Source organism: Branchiostoma belcheri, unplaced genomic scaffold, assembly GCF_001625305.1.
Source record: "Branchiostoma belcheri isolate BF01 breed outbred unplaced genomic scaffold, Haploidv18h27 scaffold421, whole genome shotgun sequence".
NCBI lineage: Eukaryota > Metazoa > Chordata > Leptocardii > Amphioxiformes > Branchiostomatidae > Branchiostoma > Branchiostoma belcheri.
In genome coordinates this window covers 28,667-37,153 of record NW_017804045.1, presented here as the reverse complement: position 1 = coordinate 37,153, position 8,487 = coordinate 28,667, and positions in this window count along the sequence as shown.

Below are 8,487 nucleotides of genomic sequence, written 5' to 3'. Positions count from 1 at the left end.
AAATGTCATCGTCAATGAATGAATGAATGAATAAACAGGGCTTGAAATTTATTTTGGGTAATAAATGCACACTCTGGTGCACCCAACCACAAAGGTTGATGTAGGCCTACTGATATCAACTATTTAGTGCACTTCCTGTTTAAAAATAAATCAAATCCCAAAAGACAGAAATAGCTGCCAATCAGCCATTAACATTGATAATGACTGTATAAATTTTATATCTAACCCTATCAAGGTGATAAATAACAGGCACCAACATCCTAGTGAGCTGGCTGTATTACTGGTGGTTCTTTTGGGCTTTTGCAGCTTTTTAATGGCATATCACTAGTACTTCTATTTGTATTCACTTCTGGGTTGTAAAAGTGATCATAAAAGCCCAAAGGATCCCCAGTTGTAGAGCCTGCTAGGCTAGGACAGTAAATGTTTGGCCTTCTGACCTGTGCCTGTGCCTCCCGTAGCCTCCTCTGAATTTCATCCCATTCAACCTGTAGGAAAGGTGTAAAGGGTTAGCCATTCACTCGTTCAAACGGCGATGTTAGTGTCTGTTCAACATCTTAATGCTATTGTCAGGATCGATTAAGTTCTAAGAATAAAGCTTTTTGAGTTGAAGTCTTTACGTGCAGATGTTTTTTTTTTTTGCGCTCCTGTGTTTCTTTTTTACTTCACCTCCATCATTGTCCAGACTTTAAATATGAGTGGGGACCCACGGGAGCGCGAGAGTCAACATCCTCCTCCTCCATTTACACAATCATCTTACACACCTGCAACTGCTCCTTCTTTGCATGCAGCTGCCGGACATCACTCTGCAGGTACTTCTTTTCTTCTTGAAGCTGCCTGATGTCTCTCTGCAGCTCGCTCCTCTCCTCCCGCAGGTCATCATTGTCTCTCAGTTCCTGCCATTAGAACAGAAAAGGAAGTGTGTACAGTTACTGTTACAGTAATACTTTCAAGTTTGGATGATGATTGTAATGAACTGGCTACCAAATACTAATAGAATCATGGAAGACTTAGTTCATTTGTGTTTGTAGTTACATGTTATTTTTTATATTATAAACAGTCAGTGTATGTAAACAGTGTGTGATCACTTAACAACGGGTAACAACATGGCTAAATGGCTAAAGACCTGGTCAAATAAATAACATCTAGCCTGATTCTACATAAATCACACTCTTGGCAGCCACCCACCCTAAAGTTGCTGCCCCCCTTGGGTTGGGGGGAGCCATAAACCCTGGCCGAGGCCTTGTGTAAACACGGGCTACACAAGATCGATAACACGACAATCTTTTATTACGTATTTGTTTGATCATTCTTATGCATTATTTCCATGTACATGATTTAATCTAAATTATCGATTACATTCTTCTTGTTAAATTTAGAGGGGGAGGGCCTCGTACAAGCACTCCATGCTTCTGCCCTCCTCCTGCACCTATTTTAACTTCATTCTTGTATTATTGCATTATGTTTTTGTTTCAATGTGCAAATAAATAAAATCAAAAATCAAAAAAATCAAATCTAAACAGATTAACAAAGTAACCTTTCATAACAAAATCTTTCATTTACAACAGTTGGTAGTTAAGCTATGGTGTAAGAATAAGAGGGGTGAAATAGGTACATTGCTATTTACAACAAGGACTTAGTCTAGTAGTATACTCAATTACCTGAGGATTTTCTGGAATGAGAACAGAGGTCTGACCATCCGAGGTAGCAACGATCTCATTGGTCGCAACACCATTGGGCACAGCGGTCACTCCCTTGCCGTCATTGGTGTTGCTTGGCACAGGCTGAGGGGGATGGAAAAATGGGGAAAAAATGTCATCGTCAATGAATGAATGAATGAATAAACAGGGCTTTGAATGAATGAATGAAACAGGGTCTCTCAGTTCCTGCCATCAGAACAGAAAAGGAAGCGTGTACAGTAATACTTTCAAGTTGGATGATGATTGCAATGAACTGGCTACCAAATACTAATAGAATCATGAAAGTTCATTTGTGTTTGTAGTTACATGTTTAGAGATAAAGTTTTCTTCCAACAGAACAGAATTGTTTTCACCTACTATGACTTAAACTAGAGCTTTTGACCAGTTGATGTCACACTTCAGAGAAGCTAACTGGGTCAGTCACTGTCTATTGAAGGAGGCCAAAGTGACTGGTCAAAAGCTCTAGCTGAGAATAATTCTATCGTGTTGGGACAAACGTTTTAAGTCTAAACAAATACAAACACACACACACACTTTATGAACGGTTTATTGTAACCATACTCTGAGTAGCAATAAGATAAACAAAGAGAGAAAATGAAACAAACTCAAATTTGTCCAAACATGGCGATCAAAAAAGCTTGGAGGTCGCACACGGCCCAGAAGAGGATTCCGTGAACCTGGAATTATGACGTAAAAAATGCTTTGATAAACCCTTAGCGCTCAGACCAGGTTTTTCGGTGGAAAAAACCCTCAAAAACCCTTACCAAAACCACCGAAAATCGGATTTAAACCCCTAAAAACTTAATAATTTGCGTTCACACTAGGCTAATTGAAAAACCGTTTGAAACCGCTAAATATCTGATGGTCGAGATCACAGAGATCTTGAATGGGGAGTCCAGGATGCTTTGGTTCCTTCCAATTTTCCAAAGGCAAATAATACAGCAGATTCCGTATCCTCAAGGGGGTTTTCATTGATGGTAGCCCTCGATACAAACTCCAAGCTCAATCTACTCGCTGCCTCCACGAGGCCTTTCTACAGGAATACGGATCGTAGAATTTGGCGAAAAGGAGAGTAAAATTGGCCAGAGGAGTCCGACCGCAGAAGATTGTTTCTTTCCCTCCGAAGGCCAGTCAAACGCCAAGTTGGCCAAACTCGCCTGGCAAATATTCTATCTATAGCCAATGTAGTCAGTCCGGTAAAGACTAAGCTCAATTCTGAGAAGGGTCCATAGGCGACGATTCTCCAGAAAGTTTTATATTTTGCAGATGGGAAACAGTCAGTGTATGTAAACAGTGTGTGATCACTTAACAACGGGTAACAACATGGCTAAATGGCTAAAGACCTGGTCAAATAAATAACATCTAGCCTGATTCTACATAAATCACACTCTTGGCAGCCACCCACCCTAAAGTTGCTGCCCCCCTTGGGTTGGGGGGAGCCATAAACCCTGGCCGAGGCCTTGTGTAAACACGGGCTACACAAGATCGATAACACGACAATCTAAACAGATTAACAAGAAGCCATAGGCGACAATTCTCCGTGAAGTATTATATATTGCAACAAAAAGAAGTAGCCATTGGCGAACAATTCTCTGGTGAAGGTGTGAATAAATCAAAACAAGAAAATTGTTAACGCGCGTCGGCTCAGTCATCTTAAGACGCAACAACCAATCAGAGATGCGAGATGCCTACACGTGACGCGGGAAGGGCGCGCGATGCCCGAAATATTTTTGCGTCAATATTCAGCGCCGTGATTCAAGAGATTAATACCCGGAAACTAATTTTTTCTTGTTTTGAACGCATTAACATGCATTTACGCTAATCTAGTATGATTCAGGGTTACTTTTTTTTAACCTGCCATGGCCAGATTATCTAAAGATGTGTGTATTGTGTGTACGAAAGAGAAATGTACATCAGGTCCGATCATCCGATTTTCACGTTTCGGTTTTTTGGACTCGGTTCATGAACGTATTTTGGTTTGGCTCCTGGAATGTGCCAAAAAAATGACTCCCGGGACTGTCTACAGGGAACACTCGCACATTCGCGGTGTATCAGGACAGCGCGACTGGTCGTCATTAGCGCAGTAACAGTTGCATAAACGGACGAAACCATTTTCCAAGAAATGGGGATGTTTCGAAATAAGCATTTACTCCAATATCAAAACAGACTACGGTAAAATAAAAAGACGTGCATCATCCCGGACATAATTGCAACACCACATGCGAAATTACACAGAAATGCGACGTACGGAAGAATGCGTTTTGGCTGCGAACATCTTCCAAAAAACTTGGCATCTCTTCACCATGGGCAAAACATCTGGAACCACTTATAAAAACCACCCCGTATCTGCATGAACTTTTTTGAACCCCACTGCTATTCCAAACAACGCGTTTTTCTGGACCATTCCAATTCGCCTCGTAATTGTAGGGGTGCGTCTGCGATATTACATTGACCGCGAAAGCAGCAACGGCAAAAATACACATTCGTGCATCAACACGGGCATGCCCGCAGACGGCGTATAAAATTGCGTGCCGATTACACAAAGAGAACCCAGTGTTTTGACTGCGAACATGAAAAATCAGCCGATTACAANAACCTTTCATAACAAAATCTTTCATTTACAACAGTTGGTAGTTAAGCTATGGTGTAAGAATAAGAGGGGTGAAATAGGTACATTGCTATTTACAACAAGGACTTAGTCTAGTAGTATACTCAATTACCTGAGGATTTTCTGGAATGAGAACAGAGGTCTGACCATCCGAGGTAGCAACGATCTCATTGGTCGCAACACCATTGGGCACAGCGGTCACTCCCTTGCCGTCATTGGTGTTGCTTGGCACAGGCTGAGGGGGATGGAAAAATGGGGAAAAAATGTCATCGTCAATGAATGAATGAATGAATAAACAGGGCTTTGAATGAATGAATGAAACAGGGTCTCTCAGTTCCTGCCATCAGAACAGAAAAGGAAGCGTGTACAGTAATACTTTCAAGTTGGATGATGATTGCAATGAACTGGCTACCAAATACTAATAGAATCATGAAAGTTCATTTGTGTTTGTAGTTACATGTTTAGAGATAAAGTTTTCTTCCAACAGAACAGAATTGTTTTCACCTACTATGACTTAAACTAGAGCTTTTGACCAGTTGATGTCACACTTCAGAGAAGCTAACTGGGTCAGTCACTGTCTATTGAAGGAGGCCAAAGTGACTGGTCAAAAGCTCTAGCTGAGAATAATTCTATCGTGTTGGGACAAACGTTTTAAGTCTAAACAAATACAAACACACACACACACTTTATGAACGGTTTATTGTAACCATACTCTGAGTAGCAATAAGATAAACAAAGAGAGAAAATGAAACAAACTCAAATTTGTCGAAACATGGCGATCAAAAAAGCTTGGAGGTCGCACACGGCCCAGAAGAGGATTCCGTGAACCTGGAATTATGACGTCACGTAAAAAATGCTTTGATAAACCCTTAGCGCTCAGACCAGGTTTTTCGGTGGAAAAAACCCTCAAAAACCCTTACCAAAACCACCGAAAATCGGATTTAAACCCCTAAAAACTAATTTGCGTTCACACTAGGCTAATTGAAAAACCGTTTGAAACCGCTAAATATCTGATGGTTGAGATCACAGAGATCTTGAATGGGGAGTCCAGGATGCTTTGGTTCCTTCCAATTTTCCATAGGCAAATAATACAGCAGATTCCGTATCCTCAAGGGGGTTTTCATTGATGGTAGCCCTCGATACAAACTCCAAGCTCAATCTACTCGCTGCCTCCACGAGGCCTTTCTACAGGAATACGGATCGTAGAATTTGGCGAAAAGGAGAGTAAAATTGGCCAGAGGAGTCCGACCGCAGAAGATTGTTTCTTTCCCTCCGAAGGCCAGTCAAACGCCAAGTTGGCCAAACTCGCCTGGCAAATATTCTATCTATAGCCAATGTAGTCAGTCCGGTAAAGACTAAGCTCAATTCTGAGAAGGGTCCATAGGCGACGATTCTCCGGAAAGTATTATATTTTGCAGATGGGAAACAGTCAGTGTATGTAAACAGTGTGTGATCACTTAACAACGGGTAACAACATGGCTAAATGGCTAAAGACCTGGTCAAATAAATAACATCTAGCCTGATTCTACATAAATCACACTCTTGGCAGCCACCCACCCTAAAGTTGCTGCCCCCCTTGGGTTGGGGGGAGCCATAAACCCTGGCCGAGGCCTTGTGTAAACACGGGCTACACAAGATCGATAACACGACAATCTAAACAGATTAACAAAGTAACCTTTCATAACAAGATCTTTCATTTACAACAGTTGGTAGTTAAGCTATGGTGTAAGAATAAGAGGGGTGAAATAGCTACATTGCTATTTACATCAGGGTCCATCATCCTTCACTCAACTGTGACAGGGAACACCATCGTTTACCATACTGTTGATGCAGTGTTGACTCCCCACAGGAACTTTTAGTATGTACATGTATGCTTGTGTTACAATTTGACTTAACTTACCAGTTGACTTAACTACCATGCCTTCAAGTACCAGAGTTATCAACCAAGGATTGAGGTGTTCGAGAATTCATTATTTTGTACAACTATCACAGAGTGGAACTCGCTGTCATATTGTACAGTTATTCACATTATCATTAGATAGATTTAAACCATGTCTCGAGTTAGATGTTCAAGTGTTAGGTATAACAAGTCTATCGGTGTAATGTAGCCAGCTGCCACCGCGCCGCGTGCCTGCGAAGCTGGTGTGTTGTGCCGAAGGGCGGTTATACTGGCTATAAAGATACAGAATACAGAACTGTTCACCAACCTCCACACTCACAAAGTGTCTGTTGTGCATATGGCCAAGCAGCAAGATGTCTGAGCCTCCTCCTGGTGGGCTTATTACTGTTAGTCCTGATCCCTGGATGGAACAAACAATAATTTCATGTAACGTGTTCAGGCTTCAAAAACAGACTTAACAAGAGTTCTGAGATCTCATACCTACATGACATATGGGCTTACTTTGTCATACTTCATTTTTACATGTCCTCATTAATTATGCAAATAACCTCTACATGAACATAATATATGCAGTGGTGCTAACCTTTAAGTAACTTACACATGTCACAAGGTATAAAATTCCCTTCATTCACCAATAAGGAGTCACAAAATGTTTACATTAATTATGCAATTTAGCTCATAATTGCATAATTGGTATCTGTTGATGTTCCGCCTACCACAGATTAAATAGATTACATGTATAGCAGTACCATTCTATAAAACACTAATTATAGAATTTCCTCATTAATGAGGACTTTATTTGCATAATTTGCATTTAATTATGGTACCCACACACCAAAAATGATGAGAATACGTTGTTCTAATCTGGACTTATTGGCTTTGAAAGTTTTTACTAGAAACTAACCTGCAGTTCCAGAACAAGCTGCTAGGGGGACCAAACTTACAAAGTCAAGACCATAGCTTGTTCAGGACAAAAGGTACAAAAACCAGAAGCTCTACTGCAGTGCCAAGGTCATCCAACAGGAGGCCCATACTTGACTTTGACCTTCGTCTTCCTAAGACTTACCAACATACCAAATTTCATCACAATCCATAAAAGCGTTATGAAGTTATGCTGACTACAAATGTGCGGAAACACAAACACACACACACACACACAGACAGGCCAAAAACAATACCTCCATTTTCATGGAGGTAACAATAAAGTTGACTGAACAAAGGACATTGACAAACAAGAATTCGGAGATCTCATACCTCCATGAAATATATGAGTGTTTGTAAATGTTTATTTGTCTCATTGACTATGGAAATTAGGTCGTAATTAGCATAATCTAGTTTAATTTATGGTATTCTTAATTCAAATGACAATATTCTTAGTGTAAAATTTCTCTCCTTTGTCATACTTCATTTCAATATGTCCTCATTAATTATGCAAATGACCTCTACATTAACATAATATATGCATTGCGGTGTTAACATTTAAGTAACTTACACATGTCACAAGGTATAAAATTCCCATCATTCACCAATAAGGAGTCACTGAAATTAGGTCATCATTTGCATAATTGGTATCTGTTGATGTTTCACCTGCCACAGATTAAATAGATTACATTATAAAAGTACTGTTATATAAAACACTGTAATTATAGAATTTCCTCCTTAATTATGCTAATTACGTCCTCATTTAATTAATTATGTACAACTCTGTCTTAGCTACCTACACACCAAAAATGATGAAAATATGTTATCTGGACTAATTGGCTTTTAAAGATATCGCCAGAAAGTCCCCTGCAAATCCAGAAGAAGCTGCTAGAGAGACAAAACACTATTCCTGAAGGGAAAAGCTATCTTTCACCAAAGAATCACATCCATAGCATGTTCAGGACAAAAGATACAAAAAACGGAAGTTCTGCTGCAGTACCTAGGTCATCCACCAGGAGGCCCATATTTGACCTTCGTCTTCCTAAGACTTACCAGCATACCAAATATCATTATAATTCAAAAAGGCGTTCTTAAGTTATGCTGACTACAAATGTGCGGAAACACAAACACACACACAGACAGACAGACAGACACACAGACACGCCAAAATAAATACCTCCATTTTTCATGGAGGTAACTTTGTACAAACATAAACGAATACTGACTATATACACAGTAATAAAGATAGATCAGTAGTACCTGCTAATGGATTAAAAACTATGATGGTATTGGGAGATTTCAACTTGCTTGTTTATTTAAAGGGTCAACGAAATAAGGGATTGGACTCATTTTGTACCATT